The sequence below is a fragment of the Zonotrichia albicollis genome, chromosome 20 (assembly GCF_047830755.1).
Source record: "Zonotrichia albicollis isolate bZonAlb1 chromosome 20, bZonAlb1.hap1, whole genome shotgun sequence".
Taxonomy (NCBI): domain Eukaryota; kingdom Metazoa; phylum Chordata; class Aves; order Passeriformes; family Passerellidae; genus Zonotrichia; species Zonotrichia albicollis.
In genome coordinates this window covers 11,704,183-11,714,797 of record NC_133838.1, presented here as the reverse complement: position 1 = coordinate 11,714,797, position 10,615 = coordinate 11,704,183, and the positions used below count along the sequence as shown (strand labels likewise).

The following is a 10,615-nucleotide window of genomic DNA, read 5'->3' as shown; positions in this document are numbered from 1 at the left end:
CAATGCTGGGCAGCGCTAAGGGGGCGTGGCCGAGCTGAGGGGGGCGTGGCCGCCGTGAGGGGACCGTTGTGAGGGGCAGCACCGGCCATGGCGGTCCCCGAGTCCCCACAGGGACGGGGGGTCCTCGCGGTCCCCTCATGGTAGCGGGGATACCCCCGTGTCAGCCATGGGCGTCCTGGCCGTGAGACACCGCCCGCGGCTGATGTCATGCTCGGTGACAACGTCTGGGAGCGGCCTTGGCGGGGCCACAGCCCTGTGGGTGCTGCCAGCCCCGGGGTATGTGTCCCCCCGCCATCGGCTCAGCCTGCCTCACCCTCAGGTAAAAAACTTAAAATCTAGAAACTTCCCCCTCACAGACCCACCACACCAGAGCAGCACGAATAGCTCCTTCCCTGGCAGGGGAAAAAATCCATCCCAAGTTGTCTCCAGCCTAATTTTCCCCTCACTATTAAACTCAGGGATTGAGGAGCCGGACAAAAAAATGTGCAGGAGAGCTGGGTGAAACATCGGAAAGAGAAGAAACCGCACTTTTTCCAGCCTTTCCAGCGGAACAGCAGAGCCACGATCACATTTTCCCCGTGCGGCTTCACACAACAGAGCGGCTTTCATGGCCCGGCGCCTCCCGCCCTTGCTCGCAGTCCTTGCTTTCCCTTTGGAAGCCCAGACTGTATTTTTAATAGTCTGAGAGGAGCTGCACCTGAGCGTCTCGGCAGAGCCGTTCCCAGGGCAGGCCGGGGCTGTGGCATCCCCCGAGGTGGCACGGAGTGACTTCAATGCCGTCTGTGACCCGGGATGAGCCTCCCTGTAATTTGTAATTTGTACCCAAATGCAGCCCGGGATGGCTCCATGGAATGGTTACCAACGGAGCGCTCGCTGCTAATAACAAAACCTCCCGTCTCTCCAGGCGTTTGCTGCATAACCGGATGTCTTTACGCAAATATCAGCTTTGAATGCTCTTGAATCCATCTGGAGCAGGAAAAACTGCTGTGAGCCCCTCTCCGGAGCTGATAGGGCTGGGCCACCGATGTGACAAAGTCCTTTTTATTCCTGTTCCTGCAGCTTGTGGACAGCCCCAGCTCCCGGGGAGCCAGTGGAATATCTGTCTGTGCTTGGTTTAGAGTCCAAGGAATCTCACTGATTCATGGGGTGGGACAGCCTGGGCTGGAAATTGGTGTGGCACTGCAACCAAACTGATGTGGGGCTGTGCAGTCCAGCCCTGGCCAGGAACCTCCCTTGGTAATTACCCGTTAATTAATTGCAGCTTGTACCATGAAGGACACCGTCTGCCGCTGTTGTTGTTTTTGGAACCCACATTCCAACAAGGGAAGAAATTTCCTTTAAATGGGGTTGTCCCAGAGACTCCACAAGCATCTGTCTCAGGCTTTGCATTCATTTTTTTTTTGAATGGCAGAGTAAGGAATTTGCACCAACTGGGGCCAAATGTGGATTCTGGGACTGGTTTAACGAGGGGCAAAGGAAAGTTGGATCCTCTGCCTGCTGGGAAAGGCAGGAGCTGAGTCCTTATTCCAGGACAAGGAATGCTGAGCCAGGCACCCCCCTCAGCCAAGGACCAAGCCTTCCTCTCTGCTTCACCAAAAAGTTGAAAATCCCGGGTTTTGTCCAACCTGCAGCCCTTCCCAGGGCTCCCCAGAGCCCAGACCCACCTGCTGGAGCACAGGCAGTGGTTCAGCACAAAGGAACAGCTCTCCCACGGCGCCCACAAAAGTGGGTGTAGAGCAACAAATTTGAGGTCTGTGAGGCTCTTGGGGCCTTTTTATGTTTCCCAGCCCCACAAAGGAGCTGCCAGGGCTGTTTTTCCCTCACCACTGCTGCATTTCTGCTCTAACAAAAGCTCTCCCCTGCTGGTATCTCGCAGGGCAGCTAATAGCTTATTTCATTTATACCCAGCTGCAGCAGCCCTGGCTCTGCTTTAATATCTTTTCAATTATTTCACTTTCAGATGACATTTTCCTGGTTTCCAGCTACCACTTACTGAACCTCTCGTGCTCCCCATTCAAATGAAACATCTAACAATGTTCAGTCTGAAAGCTCTCAATTCTTTCCTCCTTCAGTAATTGCTGTTTGTATTATTCTGGATTTATTTATTTCTTTTTTAGAACACTTAGAATTAATTTGTCCACGCTTTACATAATAAATCACCAGTGCTGCTAACAATCCATAGGGAAATGAGCATCACCCACCTTTAACAGCAGTGAGTCAGGAAAGTTCAGTGCCTTACTCAAAGCTAAAATTGCACCAAGCCACGGAGTGGGAACAAAGCAATTCTGGCCCCCACGTGTGCTCAGTGGGTCACTCCCTCAATATTATTTTATGCTGCATTCAGGAGCTTCATCCCCATTTGGCAGAGCAACAAAACAACGTGGGATTGTTTCACTTCTCCAGCAGTTTTGGCCTTTCTGCAGCAGTTTTTCCATCTCAAACTTTCCAAGGGCTTTTGAAACTGGAGGCATCAGATGTTAAAGATATCAAAGCAGGCCCTCTCCTGCCCTGGCTGTGCGTGTTTCTCTGGTGGAATTCTCTGCCACGCTGACCCTGGGGCTCAAAAATGGGTTTTTATTTCCACGGGGAATTTTTCAGGCATGGGAGGAGCTCAGCACACAGGTCATGTTGTCACTCAGTGGGACACATGTAAGAACATCCCATTTTTGAAATGCTAATGAAATTGCTGTGAGGAGAAGGATGCTGAGGAGGTTTGGGAAGCAGAGCATCCAGGGCTGGCTGTGACAGAAGCAGGAGCCTGTCCTGACTGCCGGGTTCATTAGAGCTCCTGAAAGCCACGCTGGACACAGCTGGGACAGGAACCTGCCCAGGGACACCTATTAAAGGCAAGCAGGACTGCCACACCCTGGCTAGAAATACCAACATTCCCATTCCACAGCTAATTCGGGATCCTGGGATGCAGCAGTGAGGCTCAGGCCCAGCCCTCGTGTCACAGATGCTCCGAGGAGCTGCTGCCCCCTCAGCAGAGCCACCCCAGGAGCTCCACGTTCCTCCCTCCCCTCCAGGCAGCGAGAGGGGTTTGGGCTCCATCCCTGCCCTGCCTCCTGGGAGGGGTGGATTTGTTTTTGGGGTTCTGGGCTCCATCCCTCCCCTGCCTCCTGGGAGGGATGGATTTGTTTTTGGGGTTTTAGGCTCCATCCCTGCCCTGCCTCCTGGGAGGGATGGATTTGTTTTTGGGGATTTGGGCTCCATCCCTCCCCTGTCTCCAGGGAGGGATGGATGGATTTGTTTTTGGGATTTTGGGCTCCATCCCTCCCCTGCCTCCTGGGAGGGATGGGTTTGTTTTTGGGATTTTGGGCTCCATCCCTGCCCTGCCTCCTGGGAGGGATGGATGGATTTGTTCTTGGGGTTTTGGGCTCCATCCCTGCCCTGCCTCCTGGGAGGGATGGGTTTGTTTTTGGGGTTCTGGGCTCCATCCCTGCCCTGCCTCCTGGGAGGGATGGATTTGTTTTTGGGGATTTGGGCTCCATCCCTGCCCTGCCTCCTGGGAGGGATGGATTAGTTTTTGGGGTTTTGGGCTCCATCCACCCCCCGCCTCCTGGGAGGGATGGATTTGTTCTGGCTCATCCCTCTCTCACTGCCCCTGTGTCGAGCAGGGTTTGCTTTGCCAGACTTGCAAGGATTGCGGGGGAAACCCAACTTCTCTCGGTGTCAGACTGCCTGCAGCTTGCTGTGATTCCCAACCAGCTGTCCCTGCATGGCTCATTTTCCTCCGGGGTGGCTGCCAAACTTTAGGATTAGCTGCAGTGAGCAGCTGAGGACACGCGTGGAGCGGGGCCTGGAGCTCACAGCTGCCACAGCAAACAGCAAACAGCTCAGTGCCATGGGCTGGGCAGAGTTACCCTGCACAGGACACATCCCCTGGCATTATGTGGGAAGGTGACCTCATCCCACAGTTTCTGGGTCACTCCTGTGCTCCATGGCCTGAGCGCAGAGCTTGGAGAACTCAATGTTTCTAGGAAATGTTCATCAAGAACTTTCCGTGGCAGTAATTGCACTCGGAGTAATTTAATAATCAATGGCCTTCCCGTGCTGCTTCCTTTTTTGTTTCCCCTGGAAACTGGCATGTGGTCCTTTCCCCGGGGAGCTGGATGGTAATTAATGCATTTTGTGGTTAAATGTTTGGACTCAGCATCTCAGGGCGCCCAAGAAGCAGGGAGGGGACAAAGCAGGCATTGTCTGCAGGGTTCCCTCTGCAGTGGGTCCCCTCTGCTGAGGGGCAGCTGGTTGGGAATGCTGACACAGGCAGAGCTTTCCCCTCCTTCCTCTGGAACACGGGGAAGTTGAAGTGCTTGTCCCCTCCCTGCCTTTGGAGGTGATATCCAAGGGAGGGAAAGGAAAGTTGGCTCCCAGGACCACACGCACAACAGGAGTAACTGAATGCCTGACTCTCCCCTTTCAGCAGGAGGTTGTTGCTGTGCTCTGCCCAGGGTTTCTCGCTGCCCTACTTTCCAAATTCAGATATCAGCCTGTCCTCTGCTGTGAGCATCAGCAAACAAAGATTTGGGCTTCTCCCTTCTGCAGGAAGAGACCTGGAAAGGATAAAGAGGCAGAGATGGAGCTGGGTCTGAGTGCTGGGAAACCTTCCCGTGGACACACAGAGTCCTTCCATAAAAACCCCAAATCCACTGCATTCCTGGCCTGAAAAGTTATTTGGGAAAGAGAAAAAAATAAAAGCTAGTTTAGTGAGCCTGATTAAAATCTATATTTCCCCACCTTTATGTATAGAAGTTGCTTGAAAGTAAATAAATTCAGGTATTGGCTGTTTTCTTTTAAGGTTAGTCCCCAGGTGATTCAAACACCTGGGCTGATAAGGAGATTTGGTGAATATCACTCCACAACCTGCTTCTCCTGAAATAACAACCCCAGCTTTGCCTGGCTGAGGTTGATTAAGTGGTTAAATCAGCCACAGCCCCTGCAGCAGCAGCAATCAAACCCAGCAGCGAGGTTTCCTGCAGAATCCCCATCATCAGAAAAGCCTGGAAGCTGCTGGTGCCTGGGGCTCCCCTAATGAGCCCTGGCCATTAAACCCCAGCTGGGATTCAGCACCCAGGCCTGGCTCCTGTCAGAGCTGAGATGCAGAAACTCTGTTTGCTGTGGGTTTAATGGGCTGCAGCTCTGAGGGACCCAGGGAAGGCACTGCTGGCTCTGTGTGGGGAAAGGGGAAGCAGCAGCTCCTTTCCAGATCCCACAGACCTGCAGGGACCAACCCAGTCACAGCCACAACACCAATGCTCAGCTTTGGCTCTGAGGTGCAGCCCAACATCAGAGAGAAAAAATTCACAAAAAAATCCAAGTCCAACACAAAACCTCTTTATCTCCAGGCTGGCTGGATCCATAGCTGTGAGCATTAGGAATAAATTCCTCCCTGGGAGGGTGGGGAGGCCCTGGCACAGGGTGCCCCTGGGTCCCTGGCAGTGTCCGAGGATGGGCAGCCTGGGATGGTGGAAAGGGTGGAACTGGATCAATTTTAGGGTCCCTTCCACCCCAAACCATTCCATGATTCTGATTCCATCAGTGCAGGCACCTGATAATCCATCCCACCCCCTTTTAGGGCAAGCCCAAACCACTTCTGTACAGCTGAACTTTCACACCTCTGCTCTGCCTGAGGGGTGAATCTCTGCATCCCAAATCCCCTGAGCTTTCCAGGAGGTTCCTTGGGCAAAGTGCACGTTTGGGAGGGATGACATTGATCCAAGGAACAAAGGGAACACCTCTCCCAGAGCCACCCTGCTCCGCAGCCATGGCGTAAATGCTGATCTGACTCAAGCGGTGACATGATGAATGTGGGGTTTATTTCCTCCTACCTGAGTCACACTGGGAGGAGCCAGATTTTTTTCCAAGTACTCAGGAAAGGAAAGGGATTGTGGACAGGACAAGAGGCTAAGATCTCGCAGTTCTACCAGGATTTAGAAATAATCTTTCTGATAAAATTATTTGCATTGCAGCAGCATGTAGGGTGCTCCAGCTCTCCAAACATGGACAGAAACTCCTCCACCTTCTCCAAACCTTGCAGCCTGAGGCACTGCCAAGGGAATGACATCCCAAATCCCTGAGACAGCCACAGCAGGACGGGGAACTGAACCCAAACCTCCTGAGTCACCGACTCAAAAAGCAGCTGCGGTCCCCAGCAAAGCCACTGTGCCCTGCAGATGGGGAGAACAACAACAATCCTGCAGGGCAGGACCAAGAGTTCCCAAATCTTCCTGTCTCCCTGCTCCTTATCTGAGCACAGGCTCGACCTGCTCAGGCTGAAATTCTGGTATTTCAGATCATCGGGTCCTTGCTTTTGCAATTGTAATTATCACCTCTTTACCCCGCTGGTTTGTCTGAGCAATGATTGCTGTAAGGCTCCTCGGGCTCCTACTGAGCAACGATAAGAGCTGGTTAGAGGCAAAAGCTTAGGCACAAACCCGGCAGAGAGAATTGAGGACTGGAGCCATCCCTGTGCCCGGCCAGGGATGTGCAAACCCAGCCAGGCTCTCAGAGCATCTCTCTGAGCACCAAGGCTGTGGAGATTTTCCCTTTTAAATCCTTTGTTTTATCCCAGCCACGAATCCCAGCTGATCAGTGCAGCAAGGTGGGCCATGGGATGGAGAGGGGAGGAATTGTCACTGAGGGGTTAAACCACAGACAGCTGCTTCTCTAACTCTGCCCAGCTGCACAAGAGGTTTCCATGATTCAGGTTTCTTTCACAGATTTAAAACTCATTCCAGATAAGCAAATGAGCAATTAGCAGCGCAGTCTCTGTGATGTCATTAAAATTCAAATGGTGCCCTGGCTGCTCATTAATAGTGGGATGTGCAGCTGGAGAGGATGAACCCAAATCCTCTGCTGGCAGCAGGGGAAGCCCCTCCCTGCACAGCCCCTTCCAGCCCCCGAGCTGCTGCTCTGCTCTGACAGCAAAGCCCCGGGGCTGCTGCAGCTCCAGCCGGGATGGAGACCCTGGGGTGCTCAGCTCTGGGATGCAGAGGCTGAAAGGGTCTGATCCCCTTTATCCAGTGCAGAAATGCCCCCTGTGCTGAGCTGGGGACCCACAGACACAAAGCCAGCACCCGAGGAGATCAGTCACCCCCAGGGCCCTGTTCTCCCACAGACAGGGGGATTTCTCCCTTTTCACAGCTCCCCTCACTTATCTCTGTCCTGGATAACAGCAGGTGTCCCCTTTCCCTGTCTGGAAAGAAGAGTTGAACTGAAAGCAGAGTCTGCCTGCAGCCACAGGGACGGCTCCCTTTATCCTCCCCCATAAATAATAGAAGATTCATTCATAGGCTTGCAATAGATTAAAAATAAATAAATAAAAAAGAGCTCAATTTTGTTTTGCCAATCATGCACTTAATGCAATTTTCCCTTCTCGTGCCCTTGTGCTGGTGCCTGTGGATTCACAAAGGTTTTAATAAGCTGGAAAGGTGCCAAACCATTTCTGTCTCATTAAAAAAATATCAGCACGGTGACAAAGGTAATTTTTTTCACATCAGTAGTCAAATCCACTTGCTGAATTAAAATCCAGCTGACAGGGAGACTATCAATTTTTAATGGGAGCTTCCTCCCTCCTGCAGAGGGGAAGCCTGGGGGGGTTACCCTTAAAAGGGATCCACATTTCTCACAACTGTTCCATCAGTTTTGGTTTCATCTGGAGCTCGAGTTTTAAAGCCTGAGCGAGGAATTACAAAAAGTAAAAAACCTCCTGAGAGCTTCCCAGGCTGTGCCCCCATAGAAATTCCCTTCTCCTCCTGCAGGTGTGGGTCAGGGGCTGGACCCCTGTGAGCTTTGCGCGCTTGGGGCCAGCCCGGAGCAGGGCAGGGGTGGGAACGAGCTCAGAGGAAGCTCTGGCCGATCCTGGAAGGATTCCCCGTGCCCTGGAGGGTCCGGCCCCTCACGCTGACCCTCCTCTCCATCCCCAGCTGTCGGCAGCACAATTCCATTTATTTCATAGCCACAATTTACACGAGCTGCAGCTCTGCCCCTGCACTGAGCACAAAGCCTCTGTGAGGGAACTGAACAATTCCCCAACAATTCCCTTTCCCCCAGGGCTGCTTTCCCAGGACGGCTTTCCGTGTTTTCTTTAGTGAAACAGAGGGATCCTGAACTTCCCGGGGATTCTGAGCATCATCTCCCCACACCCGGATCAGCACAAGGACCAGCCCCACACCAAAAGCAGCCTGAGCTCCCCAGAATCTGCTGTCCCTTCTCCATTTCTCCCTGGGATTCAACAGCTCCATGCAGAAGCAGCCCCGGCTCCAGGGCTCGCAGCCCCGGTCCCGGCTGTCCCAGCCCCAATTCCGGGTGTCCCAGCCCCAATTCCGGCTGTCCCAGCCCCAATTCCGGCTGTCCCAGCCTCAATCCCGGCTGTCCCAGCCCCAATTCCGGCTGTCCCAGCCCCAATTCCGGCTGTCCCAGCCCCAATTCCGGCTGTCCCAGCCCCAATTCCGGCTGTCGCAGCCCCAATCCCGGCTGTCCCAGCTCCAATCCCGGGCGTCCCAGCCCCAATTCCGGGCGTCCCAGCCCCGGTCCCGGCTGTCCCAGCCCCAATTCCGGCTGTCCCAGCCCCAATTCCGGCTGTCCCAGCTCCAATCCCGGCTGTCCCAGCCCCAATTCCGGGTGTCCCAGCCCCAATTCCGGCTGTCCCAGCCCCAATTCCGGGTGTCCCAGCTCCAATTCAGGGTGTCGCAGCCCCGGTCCCGGCTGTCCCAGCCCCAATTCCGGGTGTCCCAGCCCCAATTCCGGGTGTCGCAGCCTCAATTCCGGGTGTCCCAGCCCCAATTCCGGGTGTCGCAGCCCCAATTCCGGGTGTCCCAGCCCCAATTCCGGGTGTCGCAGCCCCAATTCCGGGTGTCCCAGCCCCAATTCCGGGTGTCGCAGCCCCAATTCCGGGTGTCGCAGCCCCAATTCCGGGTGTCGCAGCCCCAATTCCGGGTGTCCCAGCCCCAATTCCGGGTGTCGCAGCCCCAATTCCGGGTGTCGCAGCCCCAATTCCGGGTGTCCCAGCCCCAATTCCGGGTGTCCCAGCCCCGGTCCCGGCTGTCCCAGCCCCAATTCCAGGTGTCGCAGCCCCGGGCCGCTCCCTGCCCGAGGCCCGGCGCACAAAGCCCGCATTGCCCGGGGCAGCCACATCTTTCCTGCCTTTGTGTGGGAGGAAGGACGCTCCGGACCCACATCCCTCCTGCCCTCAGCCCCTCGGCCCCTTCAGCAGCTGTGGGAGCTCAGAGGATTCCTGAGCCCATCCCGGGCTGGGATCGCAGGTCAAGGCCCACACCTGGCCCTGGGAGGCGCTCACCCCACAACTCCCGATGGATTGATCCCGAATGGGAAAAACGCCACGATTCCTACAGAATCTGCCACAACACGAGCGCTGAAGATAATGAACGACTTGGTGATTCAAACACCTTGCACTGAAGGCTCAGTCTCCTCTCCTGCAGCAAACCCCGACCCGCGGGGAGCTGCGCTCCTGGCACTGACCCCAGCCCCGCTTTGGGGCCAGCACGTTCCCTCCTGCAGCGCTGATTTTTGGGATGATCCAAACCCCAAACCAGGCTCGGTACAACCCCAAAACGCGAAGGAGCTCGGGTGGCCCCGCGGCTGCGTCACCGTGAGTCACCCCCGGCCCGGTGCCGCCCTCACCCGGCTGCGGCTGCGGCTGCCCCGACTCACGGCCCGGAGCTGCCGGGTCCCATCACAGACTCCGGCACTCCCAGCCAGGGAACGGCTCCACTGCGTTTGCTCTCCCTGGGAGAGGGGCTGGAGCCACACAGCTCCCGTCTGCTGCTGGGCACAGCCCCTACACAAGACACCGGCAAACCCCAGAGGAGGCACTTTGTGGCTCTGGATTTTAAATAAAACATGGGGGAAAAAGGCAAGAAAAACCCAAACCCTCCTTTCCAGCTCCTCAACAAAGTGTGATCCTCATCCCTCCAGAACAGCTTCTACTCCATCCCCAGCCTGGTGAGACAGAGCCAAAGCCACCTGGGGATGTTTAGGTACAAACCTGCAGTGAGAAGTGGTGACTCCTCTGAACATCATCTCCCTTGTTCTCCTGCTTTAAGAGCAATTAAAATCAACCCCACTTTTCCCAGCCATCTCCCCAAGGCTCAATCTACTCAGGATGAGACAAATGAAAAATTCACCACCTGACAGCCACCAAGGCAGCAAACACAAAGCATCTCAAGCGGACCAGAAGATCTCTAACTGTTGGATGCTCCCTGAGCTCCGCTCACAGGAGGAGGAAACGCTCTGGCTCAAGTCAGAACTAAACTGAACAAGAGATAACAAAGCCAAGCACTCCTTCCCCCAAACCTGGCTCAGAGCAGCTGAGCTGTCACCCCACAGCAGGAAGGACCCCAGATCCTGCTGGACTGTCTGATCCTGAGCCAGAGGGAGCCCAGATAAGAGAGGCTGGTACAGGACATCCTGTGTCTCCAGCCATTGTGGGGACCATCCCCAGCTGCTGTTTCACACCCAGCTGAAGGGACCCCAGCAGTTCCAGCCTCTTTGAACTCATCCAGGATTGCTGCACAAAGTTCAAAAGTCAAACTGCTGATTAGTCTGGGAATACACAGCTCCCCATCCCATTGTGCTGAGATTCAACAATCTTATT

At 54.8% G+C, this 10,615-nt stretch overlaps 1 long non-coding RNA gene across 1 annotated transcript; it reads left to right on the top strand.

Moving 5' to 3' along the window:
• The first annotated feature begins 45 nt into the window (after window positions 1–45).
• On the top strand, window positions 46–1,945 carry LOC141731304 (uncharacterized). Its single transcript, XR_012583337.1, has 2 exons — window positions 46–319; window positions 459–1,945. It is a non-coding gene; the product is annotated as an uncharacterized LOC141731304 (long non-coding RNA).
• The last annotated feature ends 8,670 nt before the right edge of the window (window positions 1,946–10,615 follow it).